Source organism: Arvicanthis niloticus, chromosome 11 (genome assembly GCF_011762505.2).
Source record: "Arvicanthis niloticus isolate mArvNil1 chromosome 11, mArvNil1.pat.X, whole genome shotgun sequence".
NCBI classification, from domain to species: Eukaryota; Metazoa; Chordata; class Mammalia; order Rodentia; family Muridae; genus Arvicanthis; species Arvicanthis niloticus.
Window position 1 is genome coordinate 78,950,396 of NC_047668.1, and position 20,151 is coordinate 78,970,546.

Below are 20,151 nucleotides of genomic sequence, written 5' to 3' on the forward strand. Positions count from 1 at the left end.
TCCTGCAGGGTTTTACTCTATAGTTCAGGCTCGCCTTATACTTCAGCCTTCCTAATTCTACCTCCTATATGCTGAGATTATGGATATGAGCCACAGTACCCACTGACAGTGAAGTTCCTGAGCTCTCCTTAGAATATATATCCTTCAAGGACCATACCATAGTCATCATCTGCCTAAATGTTTGTCTTGGGAGTACAAACTGGAGACAAAGCTGTCAGGCTGGTAGGTTTCATTGTGTCAGGATCTATCAGTCTGGAGGCTTTCAAGTGAGGTGGGGACTTCCCATGTCCATCTGCCTTTGATTTGCTTCAGGGCTGTGCTACACACTCAGCTCCCTCAGAGGGCATTGTTAGTCATGGCCCCTGCCTGAGAGAAAAGTTTTCAGCTGTTCCCAATCTGATTTTGTAAGGCCCTCATGAAGGGAGGACCTCACCCAAGCCTCAGGAATTCATGGCCACCCAATAACTCACAAGACACCAAACTTGATGCAATCAGCAAGAGGTATATTTCGATCAACATGTTGAGGTCAAGACCCGTAGCCCACGTAGGGGCAATGGGGTCTGACCCCGGGGCTTTGGAGGCAGAGAAAATTTAAAGCCAAAAACCACAACGCAGGGGGGAAACCACAACCTAGGGGGAGTGAAGGAGGGTTATTGGAGAGCACCTGTGGAAAGTCCCAGCCCATTATTCAGTTTGTGACAGGGTCCAAGGAACAGTCATGGGGAACATTTTGTATAGGCTATTCTCTAAGAGCCTATTTATAACCAACCATCTATCTTGTGGTCAGCCAAGTTCCTGAAACACAGAGCTCATGACCAAGCTGACCAGCACTCTTGGTTCTGCTCAGCCTGCTAGGAGTTTCTGAAAAATTTTTAACCCTTTCGTTTTCATTTGTTCCTTACAGGCAGCAGCCCACAAATGGAGACAGAATTGATTCCTGTGTCCATTTTAGAGGTAGGAAAATGGAGGCTTACAGAAGTCCTCAGAAAGGGGCAACTGTTTAAAATTCAGCTTCTCTTTTCATTGTACTTAAACTAACCAGACAGCTCATCTTGTACCTGGGGCTGACCTGTGGCTGCCTGGCCTCACTCAGAACCTTTCCCTGCCCTGGGTATTATTTCCCATCACTTGCCCCCAGGGTGCATTTTCCTTGGATTTCCTTTCTTTTTATTCAAATATTATTATCTCTTAATATTTAATGTAGCCCAGTTGCTGCTATTCAATGGCTTAATACCACATGTCCTCCCCTAACTGGCTTCCAGTCTTCTGCTAAGCTGCCAAAGTCTCCACACACTGGGATCCAGCAGCAGATTCCAGTGGACACACTGGGAAGGAAACAGCCCTCCACCCTGGCCACTGGGGGAGCCTGCACCCCAGACCTGCTGACACCCTCAGCTCCATCCAGGTTTTCCACTGGCATCATATGGCTTGTCTTCTGGTGTCTGGAATTTAACACCAGCCTCACTCACTCGCTCCCCTGGATGACAGTGACCTGCCTCTACCTCCAGGGCCCCACTCAAGTTTCCTACCTCCCTGACCAGCATAGTTCACTCAGACACCCACATCAGTGGGCTCCCTGGCCTGGAGCCTGCTCTCCCACTGCATGACACATAGTGTCCCTTTCCAGCAGCTAATGGCAATTAGCAAGTGCAGGTTAGGTGGCTTTGGGAAGTTAATGAGGCCTCCTACAATCTCCATTTCGGAGCTGGGGTGAGACAAGATCGGTGATGGTGACTCTTCACTGACTGCTGGATAAGGGGGAGGAGGAAGGGAGTCAAGCAGATAGGGCCTTCAGGATTCCCCTATCCCCCTTAATCAGAGAACTCATTGTGGAGATGTTAATGAAGTAGACTATTTTTTGGTTTTATTAGCATATATTAATTATATATAATAATATATTCTGATCACATGTACCCTATTATCCTTTGCTTCCTTCCTACTCTCATGAATCCTCTTTCTCTCCCTTACTAGTCTACCTTCTACTTGCCTGCCTTTGTGTGGCAGGTGTGTGCATGTGTGTGTGCATGTATGCATGTGCATGTGTGTGCCTACATATGTGTGTGTGTGTGCGCGCGCATGTGTCTGTGTGTGTCCAATGAGCCACTCATTGGTGACCCAGTGGATTTAATTAGAGTGCTTGCAGAAGCATGGGCATTGAATCAGCAGCTACACCAATGAAGAAAATGCCTTCGTCCTCTTGCAGCTGTTAACGGCTACAAGATCCTCAGGATGGGTGGGGTGGAGCCCTGTGAGCCCCTCCCCTTATTCGTTATGTGTGTGTGTATCTGTGTGTGTGTGCATGTGTGTGATGTGCATGTATTACTGCTGAAAGTGCATGTCTCACCACATGAACGCAGGTCAGAGGACAACTGTTAGGAGTTGGTTCTCTCCTTCTGTTGTGTGTTCTGGGAACTGAACTCAGATTATGAAGCTTACATGACAACCGTTTTTACTGTCTGAGCCAGCTCATCTGCCCCTTGTTTGTTTATTTGTTTAGATTACATTTTAATTTTGAGATCAGGGTCTTGCTGTGTAGCATAGGATGTCTTCAACACACACACTCTCCACACTAATAATACGTAAAATAAAAATACTCTTTTAAAAAAGATACCACAGAATAGAGGCCAGAAGAGCTGGGCTCGGTGAGGGGTAGGTAGGAAAGGGTGGCTCCCAGAGGGAAGCCATGGACCAACTCAAGTCTCACAGAATTATTATCTTGCAGGATCTGTGTCTGTAGCTGGGGAGGCTGGGCGTGGCCTCTTAGGAGACAAAACAGTAAAGCACATAGACATCCTAGACTCGTGTCTCCTTTTTCTTCCTCTTGAAATGTTCACATCTTCAGTTACCCAAAGACTCTGAAGCAAGGAAGGGGGACCCAGAAACCAGCAAGCAGCTCAGTGGAGTAGCATCCCTACCGTAGGGACTTGGGGACCCAATATGAGGTTGCTCTCGAAGGCTACATCTCCAGGGAATCAGGAGAGAATTCCCAAGCCAGAGGCCATCTGTGAATCTATACAGAGATCTGGTCTTGAAGACAATGTGTTCAGGCAGGAATAGGTCTCATGGGATCTCTGGCCCTCAGCCTACCATCATGTATACAGATGTGCAACGATTAGGTTTGCCTGGATTCCATGTCCCAGTGTTCCTGCTCAGCCTCATTCTTCCTCTGATCCAGCATCGTTTGAGACCTGTCTCCCAGTTACTGTCCTTTCTCTTCTTTTCTGTCTGACATCTGATCCTAAGTAAACAAATGACTAACATAATAATGTTGATAAACTCAGATTGTGTTTCAAGCATTGTGTACACCGAGACCATGTATTTGGAGATAGTTTGTGTACACTGAGACTGTGTACACCGAGACTGTATATATGGAGAGAGTGTATACTGAGATTGTGTGCAGTGGGACTGTGTACACCGAGACTGTATATACTGAGATTGTGTATACCATGCAATAGAGAGTGATATATTTCATTTTAAAGTTTTTTTTTGTTTTATAATTGTTTTTATTTTATGTGTACAAGTGAGTGTTTGTTTGTATGTATGTATGTATGTATGTGCACCATATGCATGGCTGGTCCCCTCAGAGGCCAGAAGAGTGTGTCAGATCAATTGGAACTGGAGTTACAAGTAGTTATGAGCCACTGTGTGGGTGCTTAGAAACAAATTCAGGTCCTCTGCAAGGGCACTGAGTATTTTTAACAGCTGAGCCTTCTCCACAACCCCTTGTTTTATTTGTTTGTTTGTTTTGAAACAGGATTTTAGATGGTCCAGGCTGGTTTTGAACTGGCTCTGTAGCAGGGATAGCCTTGAAATCTTGATCTGTCTCTACTTTCCAGGTGCTGGGCTACAGGTATGTGCCCCCCCAGGGGCCAGGGTGGAGGGCTGTTTCCTTCCCAGTGTGTCCACTGGAATCTGCTGCCGGATCCCAGTGTGTGGAGACTTTGGCAGCTTAGCAGAAGACTGGAAGCCAGTTAGGGGAGTTTTCAGATTGAACCCAGGGCTTGGTGCTAGACAAGCACCCCACCTACTGAGCTATAGCACTGGCCCAAAGTTAATTGTTATGTAGAGTGAAAAATTATAAAGGCCATTTTATAAAATATATACAGGCTTTTTTTTTTTTTTTTTTTTTTTTTTTTTTTTTTTTTTACCCCTAGACCTGAGCAAAAGAATGCAGGTTCACTAGTTCCAGAAAGCAGAACTGAATGTAAGATTTCTGGCCTTCACTGCCCCGGGATACATTCTGGGAGGAGTACATTATCCCTGAGTCAGAGGACACTTGCTGGATTAACATTCCTCAGGCCTCAGGGAAGAGAACCCACCTATGGGTGGGGAAGGCCCAAAGCAGGAAGACACATTCCTGACCACAAAGAAAGATGCAAGTCATCTGGGTGAGACTGAGAAATAGTTGGGCAAGTGACAGGGCAACAACTGAGAAATAGTTGAGCAAGTGACATAACAAGACCACATTTTTGAGAGGAATGGGTATACAGAGTGTTTTCCACATGACCCTGATTCTCTAAGGTTGCGTTCCTCTGGAATTCTCCACTATTTTTATGTTATGTATCCTTGACAACCCCTCACCCCACTCCCCACTCCCCTGGTTTGTGGTTTTCCCTTTTAAAAAGCCCCTCAGCTTGCTGGTCTTTTGTCAATTCAGCTCCCTCGTGAGCAAACGAATTGATCTTGGCTAGCCAACTCTCCCTTATAAACCTCTGCTGATTGCATCCAGGTACAGTGTCTTGCGATTTTTGGGTGGCCGTGACTTCCCGAGACTTGAATAAGGGTCTCCCAACTTTGGGGGTCTTCAGTTAAAGTTAATATATAAAATGTGGTTTTTGTTAGACCCTTTCATACATATATGCTACCACACATGGGCCTAATTTATTCCTCCTTAGTCCTCTGCGCATCATGAAGCAAAAACTCTTGAAACCCAGCTTGTACATTCTATACAAAACAATGAACTATGCATGGCTGGGTAGTACAGTGTTTATGTGAAAATCAAAAGAACATGTCTTAACTGAAACATCACATGTAACATGCATTCAGGATCCATTGTTCTGTCTATGTATACTTCATAACAAAACAAACAACAACAAACTTACAGAAAAAAACACTTTCCCACTGGGAGGATACCCAAGTGGACCCCTGGCCCTCAGACTTCTAGGGAGATCTCTTTCTGTGATACAAGGTGTGCTTGCTTTTGATGAGGGAGGCAGTGATGTGGGGAGTGTTGTGGATGACCTTTCACCTTGGATGTTTCCATGCTGGAGTCTTCTTTACAGGGAATGTGAGCCTTTGGCATCTCAGGTGTTGCTGCCAATTTCTGATGAAGGGATCTAAGGCATACGCCCTGGGGTTCAGGTGTCCTCTTAGTCCCACTCTTATTGGACTGGCCTGGGTTGAGAGCCAACCAGCCCTTCCTGGGTGCTCAGCTCTGCAGCAGCTCAGCCTGCTGCGTCCTTTCTCCCTGCTAGGGCTTGCTTACTACATCCCTAGCCTGGCTGGGCCTCACTTTCTTCCCTCTTGAGGACACCTCCACCTTCTTAGGTTTTTCTTCAGCATGCTCCCTGCCCCAGACACACAAGGTGCCCTAAGAGCTTGGCAATCCCTTGAAGGAACCCACTCTTTTTGGGTGTACCATTCTGCTGCAGTTCTTTCAGGTTCTGCCTGCTCTCTCTGGCTATCATGCCAGTTCCAGGGCGCCTGAACTCAACCTCCTCATGTATTGTTGGACCCTAAGATCCAAACCGGGGGACATGCTACCACAGAAACACTCACAGACAGGAGGTTCGAGGCATTAGGCAAGAGGTTTATTGATGATACCAGTGCACTGCCCCCCCCACCCACACACAGGCTAGAGGAACCCCGAACTAAAGCTAAGAGCAGTTTTCATACAGTTTAAGGGGTGGATAGAGAAACAGTGACTAGGCACAATATGATTGGCAGAACAGTGTGACTTTTAAAACTGATTGGTCTTTGAGGAATGAGGTGGCAAGGACCTCTTTGTCTGTAAGTGGCAAGGGTTGATCTGTCCTGTGGAATGTGTCTACCTGCTCTGGGCCTTCCCCACCCACAGGTTGGTTCCCTTCCACGTGGTCTGAGGAATGTTAATCAGCCTCTTCCTTCCTCCTCTGAATGGTAGTCCAGCAAGTGTCCTCTGACTAAGGAATGTTAATTAGCCTCTCCCATGGTGGTGGTGGTGGGGAGACAAGTGTTCCAAAATTCCTCTTCAGTATGTTCACAGTACATATTATAAGGTTAGATAAACACAACCAGGAAAGGAATACATGAAAGAATGAACGGATGAATGAGTGGGTCTGACAGACAGTGAGCATCACTTTTTTTTTCTTATCTGCATTCCTCTACCTTAACCAGGGATTCTGAGCTAACTTGGACGGATTCCCATCCAATTCAGGTAGGCTAGTGATGAGAGCAGCAGGCAGCCAGTGATGCTGGCATCTGTGTTCTAGCCTTTGGGCCTGTGTGCCTGCCCAGGTTGGGGGGCAGGGCAATAGTGGGAGCCTGTGTGACTGCAGGCTGAGGAAGGGTAGTGAGGATGTTCTCTCAGGCTCTGCGGGTGGGGAGAGAAAACAGGAAGAGAAACCTGGAGAGGAGAGGGAGGCAGAGCCAAAACAAGAGGGGTAGGGAGTGGGGAAGCCCAGAAAAAGCCCAAGAGTGAGGGAGAAGAGGTCTTAAGAGATCCTTGCCTTGTACAGCTCCAGGCTTCTGACACGGCTGGGCTGATATCCCCAGCACTAATTGCTTCAATTAATAATACTGCTCTATAAAATTTCAGCAGCCAAGAGCAAGCGAAAGGAATGCTGACATAAGGCATTAATAATGCAGGCCAGGAGATGGGGTTGGGGATCTCCATTAAGGAACACTGCAGGGCTGGAGAGATGGCTCAGTGGTGAAGAGCACTGACTGTTCTTCCAAAGGTCCTGAGTTCAATTCCCAGCAACCACATGGTGGCTCATAACCATCTGCAAAGTGATCTGATGCCCTCTTCTGGTGTGTCTGAAGACAACTACAGTGTACTCATATACATTAAATAAATAAATAAATAAATCTTAAAAAAAAAAAAAAAAAAAAGGAACACTGCAGTGGCAGTCTGCATAGCTGCTAATGCTTGCAGCAGGGCAGTGTTTGTCCTTGGCTTGTGCAGATCACAGAACTGTGGAATTTTGGGACCAATGGACAGAGAGGCTGGGGAAGGGTTTCACCTTCTCTGGAAAGCATTCGTTACATTTGGCAGGATGAGGCTTTCCCCTGTGTAAGCTTTGTGCACCATTTACTTATTGTCTTATGCCTCTCAAGGAGCCTCTATCAGATTAGCAGCCCCTGAAGAGGAACTTTGGAACACCTGTCCCCCTGGATGGGAGAGGCTGATTGACATGACTGAGGACACTTGCTGGATTAACAGTCAGAGGACGAAGGGAGAGGCTGATTAACTGACCACATGGAAGGGAACCCACCTGTGGGTGGGGAAAGCCCAGAGCTTTCCACATTCCGCGGATGGACCAACCTTTGCCACCTCATTCCCTACAGACGAATCAGTTTAAAATGTCACATTGTTCTGCCAATCACATTGTGCCTAATGGCTGCTGCCCTGAGGACTGTATAAAAGCTCACTGACCAAGCAGTGCGGGCCGTCTCTCCGTTTGGGATGCAGGATGGCCCCAGGCTGCTGGAACATTAAAAACATTTCTCTTGCATTTTGCAGTGATCTCTCATCTCTCCTGTGGTTCACTCAGGGGGTCTCCAGTAAACTAAGGCTCTTACACCCCTTCCTCTCCCCTGCAGGGGAAGTAACTGAAGTTCCCTATGGTTTTTAAATACCTCTTTGAGCCTTTCTCTCTTGTATTTCTGCCTTTTTGTGTGTCTCTCTAGGTCCTTAAGCATTTTAGGGAGGAAAGGCTTTCTTTCAGGACAAAGACCCTGTACCCACAACACAGGGAGCAGCATCCTTCCAAGTCACCACCACCATCATGCCCCACACAAGCATCTATGTATGCTCACCTTGTGCCCTGAACGGCTCATACCTCTGGTACAGAGCAAGAGCAAAGGGAGAAGCAGCCAACAGCCCCTCCTGAAGCTGCAGGAATCTGATGCAACAGAGTGGTTACTCTTGTCATTTGCCTGCAGAAGCCTCCCAGTCAAGTGCCCTACAGTAGGCTTTATCCTGCTACCATCTCATTGAGGCTTCTGAGTGTTGGGGTACAGAAATCACCTCACAAACCACACAAGCACTGATCTCAGTCAGACAAGGATAGTTTATTGAGCATATACCCTAAGACTGATTGACCAGGGCTGTGGTCCAGATTCTACAGGGTTTTAAAGCCCCAAATCCACAAACATCTGTGCCAAGTTATTTCATCAATCAGGATTTAAGAATAGGGGTTTCCTTAGGAACATGTCTTTGTTGTACACTTAACCCTGCTCCCATTGGTTGGGGTATTTAAAGACCCCCAAACTTGGGAGACCCTTACTCAAGTCTCTGGAAGTCATGACCACCCACAAACTCCAACACACCATACCTGGATGCAATCAGCAGAGGTTTATTAGGGAAAAAAGCTGGCAGCCAGCAGCCAAATTGCACACTCACGCAGGAGTAGAGTTTGACCAAGCCAGCAGTCTGAGGAGGGCTTTTAAAGGAGTAAACCACAAACCAGGGGAGTAGGAAGGGAAGGTGAGGGGTTGTTAAGGATACACAACATAAAAATAGTGGAACATTTCAGAGGAACTCACCCCAAATGATTTAGAGTCTTGTGAAAATCACTCTGCATACTCATTCTTCTCAAAAATGTAGTTTTACCATGTCACTGTGCCCTATCCTGTCATTACCAACTATTTCAGGTTAAATATTTCTCACTTTCTCCAGTCACAGCCCCACCTAGATGACTTGTATCTTTTTTGTGGTCAGAAATGTGTCTTCCTGCTTTTGGGCTTTTCCCACCCACAGGTGAGTCTACTCCCTGAGGCTTGAGGAATGTAATCCAGCAAGTGTCCTCTGATTCAGGGATAATGTCCTCCACCCGGAATGTGTCCCGGGGCAGTGAAGGCCTGAAATCTTATTTTCAGTTCCAAGTTCTGGAACTTGCGCTCTTTCTGCTCAGGTCTAAGGGCAAAGAAAAAGCCTGCATATTTTTCACAAAATGGTCTTTAATAGTTTTCACTATACATATTCAGCTGTGGTAGGGGACTTGCCTTATCTAACATCCATGTTTTAATTGCCAACCAGGATGTCAGTTACTCATGTACATGTCTCTTTCCGTCAAGTAGGATGTCAGTTCCCAGGGAGGTTCCCAGGGAGGAACTTAAACTTTACTTGACCACTGCTCAAAATGGATGTCTTATTCCAAATGGCCTCTTATATTGGTGCGCATGTCTCTTATGTTGGGATCCATCCCTGGGGGAGTTTATACCATAAAAAGCTCATACGTAGGTGCAGGAAGTGCTGTTGGGTGGTTGGTTTGGTCATAAACTTATTGTGGGTAACTATACAAAACAGTTCTACTGACTTCTACCATGATTGGTTTCCAAGGACACAGGACATAACAAATATGTTGTACTGAAAGAGTTAAACATTTTTAAACCTTCCACAGATAGAGTCAAGAGTGCAGATCAGCTTGCTCTGCGCTCTGGGTCCTAGGAAACTAGCTATCCACAAGACAAAATAGATAAGAGTTCAGGGCTGGGAGTTCAGGACAGTGTGACCAAGAGCTATGGGTACCAGGAACTAAAAACTGACCATAAGATAGATTGAATAGGGTTTGAGCTGGGAGTTCAAGTCAGCGTGCCTGTGCACCCTGAATACCAGGAACTTGGCTGATTACATATAGGCTCTTAGAGAATAGCCTGTTCCTTGTACCCTGTCACAAACTGAATAATGGGCTGGGACTTTCCACAGGTGCTCTCCAATAGCCCTCCCTTACTCCCCCTGGGTTGTGGTTCCCCCCTCCCCCGAGTTGTGGTTTTGGGCTTTAAATTCTCTCTGTCTCCAAAGCCCCAGGGTCAGACCCCATTGCCCCTTCGTGGGCTACATGTAGGTCTTAACCTCAGTATACTGATTAAAATATGCCTCTTGCTGATTACATCAAGTTCGGTGTCTTACAGTTAATGGATGGCCTCGAATTCCCGAGGCTTGGGTGAGGTCCTCCATTCGTGGGAGCCTTACAGTACATCTTGCCATTATAAAGTTTCCTAGTAACAGCAGAAACATGAGAAAGTTTCCTTATATATGGCAGGCTAGCCAGGTAACAGTTAGGTAAACAGGTAAACAGGTAAAGGCTAAGTAACCTAGCCTTTGACATTTCATTTAGGCCTTACTATTGAAAGGGTTAAAATTTTTGCTTTGGTTTCCTTGGGCATACTTAGATGACAGGGAACTTAGATGGACCCTATTTTGGAATCCATGTGACCTTCTTGTTTCACCCACAGTCAGAGTTTATGCTAACAGGAGTTAAGATCTTGAAGCTGAGAAGGTAAGGGAAGCCCCATATTTCTCCAAGACTCCAGTCAAAATGAAAATGCATGCCCAAGTTTTGGTGTCCATGCCCAGGCCTGTGCCTCTACTTCTGAAGTTTGTGCAGACTCCCAAACAGGGCATGGTGTTCTCCATCACGTTCTAGGCATACAGCACCTCAGGTGTACCCCTTCCTTAGAGAAGAAAACAGAAGACTCGAGAGTACAGAATAGGAATGTGAATCCAGGCCTTTTGCCATCAAAGTCCAAGTTCTAAGTCTCATTTCCTAGACTTTGCTGGAGCCAAACAGTAGCTTGTGGAGGGCATATCTTCCTGCCACATTCTTTATTCTCATTGTTGGAGCAAGGAGAGCCAGGTTTGCCCCAGAGAAGTCTGCTCAGACATGGGTTTGAGCCAATAGAAAGTTATTATCTGGCAGGCAACAACACTGGGTGTTCAGGATCCCAGTGTGGCCAATGTGTCTTTCTCAGGATGAACTTTTAAGGACAAAAACCATGTTCTGCGTTGGCATACTTCAGTTAGCAAGAACAGTTAGTCAGAAGAGGAACTACAGAAACTGAACAGCAATGATCATACACTTAAAGACTTTCCTAGAACTTATGGACTTTGATGGATTAGGTCTTTGTTTTAGTTTGGGCAGGTGGTGCTGTCTACATGCTGGGTTTTTACAGCCTGAATGAAGTCAGCTGTGCTAAGGTCTGGGGCCTGTTAACAAAGGATGGCAGAGAGGAGAGAAAGTGCTTGTTTGTTTTGTTTTGTTTTTCTTTTGAGACAGGGTTTCTCTGTGTAGCCCTGGCTGTCCTGGAACTCACTCTGTAGACCAGGCTGGCCTCGAACTCAGAATCTGCCTGCCTCTGCCTCCCAAGTGCTGGGATTAAAGGTGTGTGTCAGCACCGCCTGGAGAGAAAGTGTTTCTTGAGTTGCTGAACTGAACACTTTCCTCTGATGATATAATCAATTCCTTTGCTGTGGATGCTTATTTGAGTTTCAGAGTTTGCTGACAGAAACACCTCAGCTGCTAAATTCTCTCCTTAACATATAAGCCATCTGCCCTGCCCTTGGGGCTTACTGCACCTCATCTCTGTTGTACTGTCACGTGATGTTAATTTACATGTTTATATCTTGCCTACAAAGGCTACGCCAGCTCTTCCACTCACATCGATGTTCTCTAAATCTTCACGGAGCTTCCAAATATCAATTAAGTCAGGAATATTGACAGAGCCCTATTGTGTGCAAAGACTAAAGCTAGAGCCATGAGTAAAGGAATCCGAGGTCCCCACAGCCTGCACAACAGCCTGTATGGGAATGAGGGACCCAGGTGTAGAAAAAAAGGTAACCTGTGGAATGACAGGTTGTCTGGAATAACAATGGGGAAGAGTTAGGGACTGAGGCACCCAGCCCTGTGCCAGGGGACAGGAAAAAGACCTGTTGCCTTCTAGGATTAGGCCATGTGTCCCAGAGAAAATGGGATCTGAAGGTCACATGGGAACAAGCTGGGTGAAAAGCAGAAACCAGTTGTCTCTACTCCTGCTGAAGGAACCTTCTCCTGCTACCTGCAGGAACCAGGCCTCCTGGGCCTCCCAAGCTAATTCCATTCTCCAGGACAAAGTGGGGGAATAATAGGGGATTAAGGGGGTTCCTGGAAGATGTGGCCTAAGTTTTCTGGCTGAAGGGACCAGCTAGATCAGCAAGGCTTGCCCTCTGAGTAACTATTATATATTATAGCCCAGGAGCCCTTTCCTTCTGCAATGTCAGCTTCCTCAGGCCCAGAAGGCTAGATGATCTGAAAGGCTGTCCCCTGCAGGTCCACACACTCTGGAGGTCTTGAGAGAGACAGATGTCTAGAGAGAGAATACAAGCTGCTTGCTCATTTCTGGGGTCTAAATTTCAGAAATACTAGCAGGCCTGCCTTTGAGGTAATCCAAACAACAGGCGGGGGGGGGGGGGGGGGGCGTGAACAGTGAGCTGTGCTGCAGCCCAGGCCCAGGGAGACAGGCCAGGAGGAGGAGCTGATGGAGGGAGAGCAAGCGAGTGCTCCATGAGGTATTCCCTTAAAAACCGACCATCTCGGCTTATTTGCATGGGGAAGTGAACCTGGCCTGCATGCTCCCAGCCTTGTGTGGGCTTGAAAACTGACCCCTTAGTCAGCCGCAAGTGTGGCTTAGGCTGCTCCTCACTGGCTCTGAAGCCACAGAGGGTGGGATAACATACGTTATTTGGAGACCCAGGCAAAATAAAACTATGGGGTCTCCTGTTCAGATAATTAGGAAATCCAGTATGCCAACCAAGCATGACACTCATCTAAGCTGTACGATCGCACAGGCTGTGGAACTAAGACCGTGTGTGTGGAGCTGTAGCCAGGAGAGTGTGGGGAAGGACATGGTTTGCCCCATTGCATCCATGTTCCTTACCTTTCCTCTGTAGGGGACACAAAGCTATTCATCCATCACAACAGTCACAGTTGGTCCTTCTGAAACAAATGACACATTAATAAGAGAAAAAAATGGGACAATGGATTTAACCAAAGTTTTGTGTAACACTGAGGCCTTTAAAAATGAAGACTCAGGGCTGGGGAGATAGCTCAGCAGGTAAAAACTGTTGCTCCATAACCCTGATGGCTTGAGTTTGATTCCCCAGACGCATATAGTACAACAGCTGGGTTGGCTGCGCACATCTGTAGTCCCAGCACTCCTAGGTGTGATGGGAGGAAGAGACAGGAGAGTCAGCCAGCACCACATATGACTGCAGCAGCAGAAACAGCAAGAGAAACCTTGCCTCAGTACAGTACAAGGAGAGAACCAGCTCCTGAAAGCTGTCCTGTGAGCCCCACATGTACACCATGGTGCTTGTATGCACACACAAACACACATGTGTGAATGTACATACAGTTACACATGTTTGTGCATACATATGTTTCATAAGCACATGCGTGTTGATACATGTATGAGCACATACCCACATGCATGCACATCTACATACACACATTTATACAAGCGTATGAATGTACATACAGTTATATATGTATGTGCATGCACACATACACACATTTCCACAAGTACATGTTCATGTACATACATAAAAGCACACAGTCACATGTGTAAATGTAATAATAGAAAGACCCTGTTTTAAAAAAGCAAAAATAAAACAAGAGCCAAAGACCCAGGGAAAATTATTTCTATGCTTAGGTAGAAGACTGAGCAAAGAGAATCTGCTTTACCGACAAGGATCTGGAAGAGCTTAGCAAGGCCAGCTTGCTTGGATTCTTTGCATTTCTGAATCTGGACTCCATTTCTCTGAGCATAGGGCCAGAAGTCTGTCACAGGAGGGTCTTTAGTGGAGAACAGAGAGACAGGAGATCAGAGTGGCTTCCTGCTTATGCCGAAGCACCACACATATCTTGCTATCACAGTCTACACCCTGGTTGTTTCTTCTTTGCTTTGCTCTCTCACTGCTGACTGGATAAAACTGAGGAGAGTTCTGGTTTAGTCAGTCGCGAATAGAGATCTCCTTCCTGTGCATGGAGATGCTAGGACTTGGGGTGTACATTGAGATCAAGGTTATGGTTGTGTTATTGCCATTATGGTTGTGTTATTGCTTTTGAGTTAAGGTATCTAAGAAGCTTCTTCTCAAAGTGTTGATAATCATCAAAGAGGAAATACACCACCACCACAGCAGGTACAAAGTATCTGTGTTTGAGGCAATTTCTTTTAGGTTTAGGCTGATTTTGAACTTCTGACCCTCCTGCCTCTGCTTTTAGGCAAGCGCATCATACCTCAAATGCAGTAAACCTTTATGGTTTTGTTTTGTTTTATGTTTTTGCAAATAAACCTCCAAGGGAAGAAATTAAGAGCTGACTTGGACCCAGGTGTGTGGCTCCTTTAATCCCAGCACTCAGGAGGCAGAGGCAGGAGGATCTCTGTGAGTTGGAGGCCAGCCCAATCTGTAAAGAGTGAATTTCAGGACATCAAAACTTGTCCCCAAAACAAACAAAACAAAGAACCAAAATGGACAAGGGCCTGAGCTATAGAATACTTTGTCTAGCCTGAGCTACATAAGATGCTGTCTCCGTGGAATATATGGATATATGAAGACTCGATTTTGTGAAGATTGAAGAGTAGAAGTATATTATCTCAAATATTCCACTCTGATAGAAGCATTATTTTGAATTAAAAAGAGAAAAAACAGTGGATGTAAAAAGGGTTCTGATGCTGCAATCTCTTCCTGAAAGGAAGTAATGAGACCCTCATTAGAGAGACCCTCTCCCGTGCTGGGAAAAGAAAGTCATGCACTTGTAAGACACAATCAAGGCTGAAAGAAATCTGTATGAAAATCAGCCACAGAACTATTTCTCATCTCCAGCACCGGGTTCCCCAGCCCACCTCCCCTTGGCGAGCGCAGTTCTACAATATACATAGAATCTCTGTCCAATCTGTTCCCAGTTTTCCCGGATTCCTTTGCCTTTTCCTTTCCAAATGTTGGCTCCTGTGTCATGCAAGTCATCTTTGTATGCCTTGCTTCATTTTAGGTAATTTAATTCTCGGGCTCAGCTGAAATCCCTATGGGAGTAGAAGTAACAATTTTGTGTCCTCTACAGAGTAAAGAATTTCCTGTGGACTAACTATTAATTGAGTGTATTCCTAGCCAAATAGCAACAAGATTATCTTTGTTTTGATCTCGGCAGATGTTAGGAGCCCCGTGAGCATGACAACATTCGCCATTACAAGATGGCGCGGGCATCCTGTGCTCGCACAAGTAAACAACTAACTGCGCAGGTGCAAAAGGCAAAAAGCGCACCAAAGTCACTGCCCATCCCCGGGCATAATAGGGGGTGATGAGTGAACAGCCAATCAGAAGTGAACACACCACTCTAGGGTACATATACCAGTGCCTTTCCTGGGCTTGGGGTCTTCCGCTTCTGCTGATATAAGAATAAAGCCTCACTGTAGTAACCACCCGAACACTGCCTCACATGTCTCTTTCGAGGGTGAAGGGGACTCGGAAGGGGCGCGGAATATCTGGTGCCGAAACCTGGGTATTTCAAGGCGCCGCAGAGACCCCCCAAGATTCGGGGCGGGTTAAAAGACTACAGGATCGAGGTACGTCTCTGAGAGATATGTTTGGGGTGGAAGCCTTCGTTGTGAGCAGATTTTCACCCATTGTTGCTGCTGCACTAGTTGGCCTCTTGCTTGTGTTGCTTTTGTTTTTAGCTTATTTGTGTTGTGAGGATCCAGCTCGCAGCACAGCTATTAGGGCAAGTCAAGAGGTTTCAGGAGAGGTCCACTCCAGGGTATCAGAAACAGAGTGTGTTAGCCGGCATCAGGCCAAGGAGCCTGGGGAAAAAGATCAGGCCAAGGAGCCTGGAAAGGAGAAGCAGGCAAAAAAGCCTGGGCAACAGAGACAGGCCAAGGAGCCTGGTCAAAGAAAAGAGTACTCAAAAGGAACAGGGGCCACTGCAGGGCCTGTTAAGGTTAAGGACCCTTTACCGGCTGGTGAAGAGAGAGTGGAGTTTGGGGGGACCCCCCTGTATCCCATTGAGGAGCTTGCCACCATGGACCTTGGCAGCTCCGAGGAGGAAAGCCTAGAGGAGGAGGCAGCCGCCTATGCAAAAAATAACCGTTCTGGGATAAGACTAAGAAAGACCTTGAGCCCCTCGGCCCCTCCCTTGCCTCCGGCCTATGCCCCGGGCAGCGTCTCTAATTCATTTCTCAGCCCAGGAGATCGAGACAGCTACAGCTGGCATTTCCGGTCTTTGAAGGGGCAGAAGGCATCCATGTTCATGCCCCAGTAGAGTATAGGCAGGTCAAAGAATTAGCTGAGGCAGTACACGCATATGGAATTGGGGCTATTTTAACTGTATCTCAAGTGGAGAGATTAAGTACAGCTGCTATGATGCCAGGAGACTGGCAGGACACAGTGAAGGCGGTACTTAACAATATGGGCCAATACCTAGAGTGGAAGGCCTTGTGGCACGAGGCACTGCAAGCACAAGCCAGGATTAATGCAAACACTGAGGGACAACAATTATGGACTTTTGACATGCTGGCTGGAGTTGGCGTACTCGTGAACAACCAGACCGCGCATCCCTGGCAGGTCTATGCACAGATAGCATCAGCTGCAATAAAGGCATGGAAGTCTCTCCCTAGGAAGGAAGGCAGTTACCTTTATTTGTCCAAGATAATTCAGACATCTAATGAGTCTTTTTATGATTTTGTGGCCCGAATGACTGAGGCAGCGGGTAGGATTTTTGGTGACCAGGAACAGGTGATGCCATTGATAGAACAAATGGTCTTTGAAAATGCTACAGCGGAATGCCGCACAGTCATTGCCCCTCGTAGGAACAGAGGGTTGCAAGACTGGTTAAGAATCTGTTGCGGCTTGGGAGGTCCCCTCACTAATGCAGGACTTGCGGCAGCAAATTTAGAGATGGCTGCTGTCCTTCTCCAAGGTCAGGGACACGATTGACCCCTGCCATGGCCGGGGAGGGGAACTGTCTGTGTTTTTCCACAGGGTGAAGATAATCCAATTTGGGTCCTGTGAGGAGCCGTATTTGCCAAAAGATGGCGCAGGCTTCTGCTTCCTGGTTCTTCACGGAAGCTTTACTTGAGAATGCGCCTGCGCATGGCGCGAAAACAGAGTATGACAATTGGATGAAAGATTTGAGCCAATGAGGGATCTGCACGTCTCACAAAGCTCTATTTAAGCAGCGGGCTTTCTGAGCTAGGGGTCCTTCCTCCATCTCACTATTAAGAGAGCTGTTTAATAAATGCTGTCAGAAGAATCCTGAAGTGTGGCGTGCTCCTTATCGGCGAGGCTGCGCGCTACAGGGTCCCCACTTGGCTGGTGTAGATCATGAAGAATGAAGCTAGATTGCAAGATAACGGCTCTGATTCTCCTGATGCTGATGTTCGATTTGGGGACAAGTATACCACTATGGGCCATAGTTAGATCTTGGCCTGTTCCCATGCCAGTACATTCAAGTTCTGCAGTGCTGCCGTTGTTTACAGCTACTGAGTGTTACATGGATGCCCCGTTCTCTCGGTGCACTCACCAGCAGCCTGAGTTATATAATGCTACAAGTTTTCCATTAAACTTTACACTTTGTTTTGTGGCAGCAAGCAAGGATAATAAGACAAGTAAACTGCATACACCTTGTATGATTCTTAAGAAAGCCACTCTTGCTAATTGGGTGGATCCTGTGACTTACAGTAAGGTGGAGACAGGAGTGCTAGGGCTGTCTTGAATCTGATTAGTTCAGGACAGATGGAAGGATAGGGAAATGTCGGTCTGAATTCATCAGCACCTATAAACATTACCAGCACCATGATTGGAAGTAATGTTTCTATAATTAAGAGGTCCAATTGGCATACCAATACTGTCACTTTGCAACAGATGATACCATGGTACTATCCGGATTTGTCCTTTCCAGTGGTGTTTTCACCTTGCCAGTCTAAGATTAAATCCAAAAAACAAATTGCCAGAGGATTTAATTTATCCCCTCCTCTCGATTTGGCTATAATGAATAATACAGGTAAGAGCACTGGCATAGAAAATATTTGGCCCTTTTATCATTGGGTGTTGAGTAATGAGGCTGGAGCTAGTGCCAGTGTATCTGCCTTTGCCTTGTTGAATGGTATATTTCATGAAGTACAAAATGTTTCAGCTACACGATCTAATATCTCTAGCCATTTGAATAACATTAAAATTAATAAGGTGTTTAGGGATGCATCTGCACAACCGGTGTCGGTGTGTGTGGACCCCCCATTTTTCTTTATGTTATTCAACTTTTAAAATAATTCTGATATCTTGGATTTAAGAATGTTACATGCTTTTTAGCACAATGCTGGAATGGATCACTAGACCTGGCCTTGGTTGTGCACGTGCCTACCTTTGTGCCCATTCCAGTAGAAGCCGATCCTGAAACTTTCCCTATTACATCATTAATAAGACATAAAAGAGACTTTGGCATTACTGCAGCCATTGTCACTGCTATTACCATCTCTGCAGCTGCAGCTGTGACAGCCGGCATAGCCTTGGCTAATCAAGTTACAGCAGCTGCTGTTGTTAATCAAATTTCAGAAAAGACTTCTGAGGCTTTGACCACTCTACAGAAAGTGGATGCACACTTGGCATCAGACATTCTGTTGGTCAATCAGAGAGTTAATTTGCTGCAAGCCCATGTAGAACAACTCATAGATGTGGTTCAAATGAGCTGCGTGTCAGCAACCCCACATCTATGTATTACACCTCTGAGATTTATGAACGATACATTTATTCAAAGCCATAATCTTTCTGCTTATTTACAAGGGAATTGGACTAGAGAGCTGGACCAGATGCAGCAGCAATTGCAGATCCGGATCTTGAGCCTTGATGGAACACGAGTGGACCCTGTTACCCCTGGCGATTTTACTTCTTGGCTTACCTCTGCCTTTTCTTTCTTTCTTAAAGGGTGGGGATAGGCCTGTTTGGTGCAGCCCTATGTTGTGGATTAGTGTTTATGTTATGGTTGGTCTGCAAGCTCAGAGCCCAACAAAAACGTGACAAGGTTGCTATCGCCCAAGCACTCGTAGCCTTGGAACAAGGATCTTCCCCTGAAATTTGGCTATTTATGCTAAGAAAGTAACTGATGACTGAGACCCTCAGTCGATGCACCCCAAGGCTTCAGCCCATTGCACTGGGTCGATGAGAGGTCTAAGTCTAGCCAGCCCTTGCCTGAATAACTGTGGTACCTGAATATTTAGAGGTGTTTGCGAGTGGGTACTCGACAGGGAATGTTCCACGAGTGTGGATAGATTTCCCGAAAGTATGCCTGATTGCACAAAGGTTTGATGCCAAAACCTCCTCTCTGCCCACGGACGGCCGCCGGGTGCTCCAGAGTGGAGGCTCCCTTTCCCCGACAAAAAGGCATCGAGATGGGTATGGGAAGTATTACTTATTGCATGACTACAAGAGAAGAAACCCATTACAATATCTCATTTTGCACAGGCCTCTGCTTTCCCTCACTGAATTGGTGCCGCGCTTGATAGGCAAAAGGCTGTTCCATTTTAATAAAATTGATAGGGGGAGATGTTAGGAGCTGCGGTGAGCATGACAACATTCGCCATTACAAGATGGCGCGGGCATCCTGTGCTCCCACAAGTAAACAACTAACTGTGCTGGTGCAAAAGGCAAAAGCGCGCCAAAGTCACTGCCCATCCCAGGGCGTAATAGGGGGTGATGAGTGAACAGCCAATCAGAAGTGAACACGCCACTCTAGGGTACATATAGCAGTGCCTTTCCCGGGCTTGGGGTCTTTCCGCTTCTGCTGATACAAGAATAAAGCCTCGTTGTAGTAACTACCCGAACACTGCCTCACGTGTCTCTTTCGCGGGCAAAGGGGACTCGGAGGGGCGCGGAACAGGCAGAAATGGTAACAAAGTGGATTTGGAGGACTGGACATGGTGTCACACATCTGCAACCTCAATGTGGGAGGCTGGCTCCAGCCTGGGCTTGTGCTGTGAAGACTCTCGTTCAGAAAACAAAGCAAATACAAGTAGCAAAATAACCAAAGAATTGCCTTTGAAACATAAACAGAGGAGGAAAAAGAAGAAAATTTAAAATCAAATCATTAAGGTATTTTGTTTTATTTGTTTGTTTGTTTTTGAGAAAGGGTCTCTCCATTTAGCCTT

The 20,151-nt window shown here is 46.4% G+C and overlaps 1 long non-coding RNA gene across 3 annotated transcripts in view; it reads left to right on the plus strand.

Moving 5' to 3' along the window:
• Positions 1–19,805, plus strand: part of LOC143443940 (uncharacterized) — a 30,669-nt gene extending 10,864 nt beyond the window's left edge. The window contains exons 5-7 of one of the 3 annotated variants that reach the window (XR_013113395.1): positions 9–222; positions 905–954; positions 18,791–19,805. This is a non-coding gene — a long non-coding RNA (uncharacterized LOC143443940). Of the gene's footprint in view, positions 1–8; positions 223–904; positions 3,472–18,790 lie in introns of those variants that run through there. The other 2 variants (XR_013113396.1, XR_013113394.1) reach the window with 2 other exon arrangements.
• Positions 19,806–20,151: the final 346 nt, after the last annotated feature.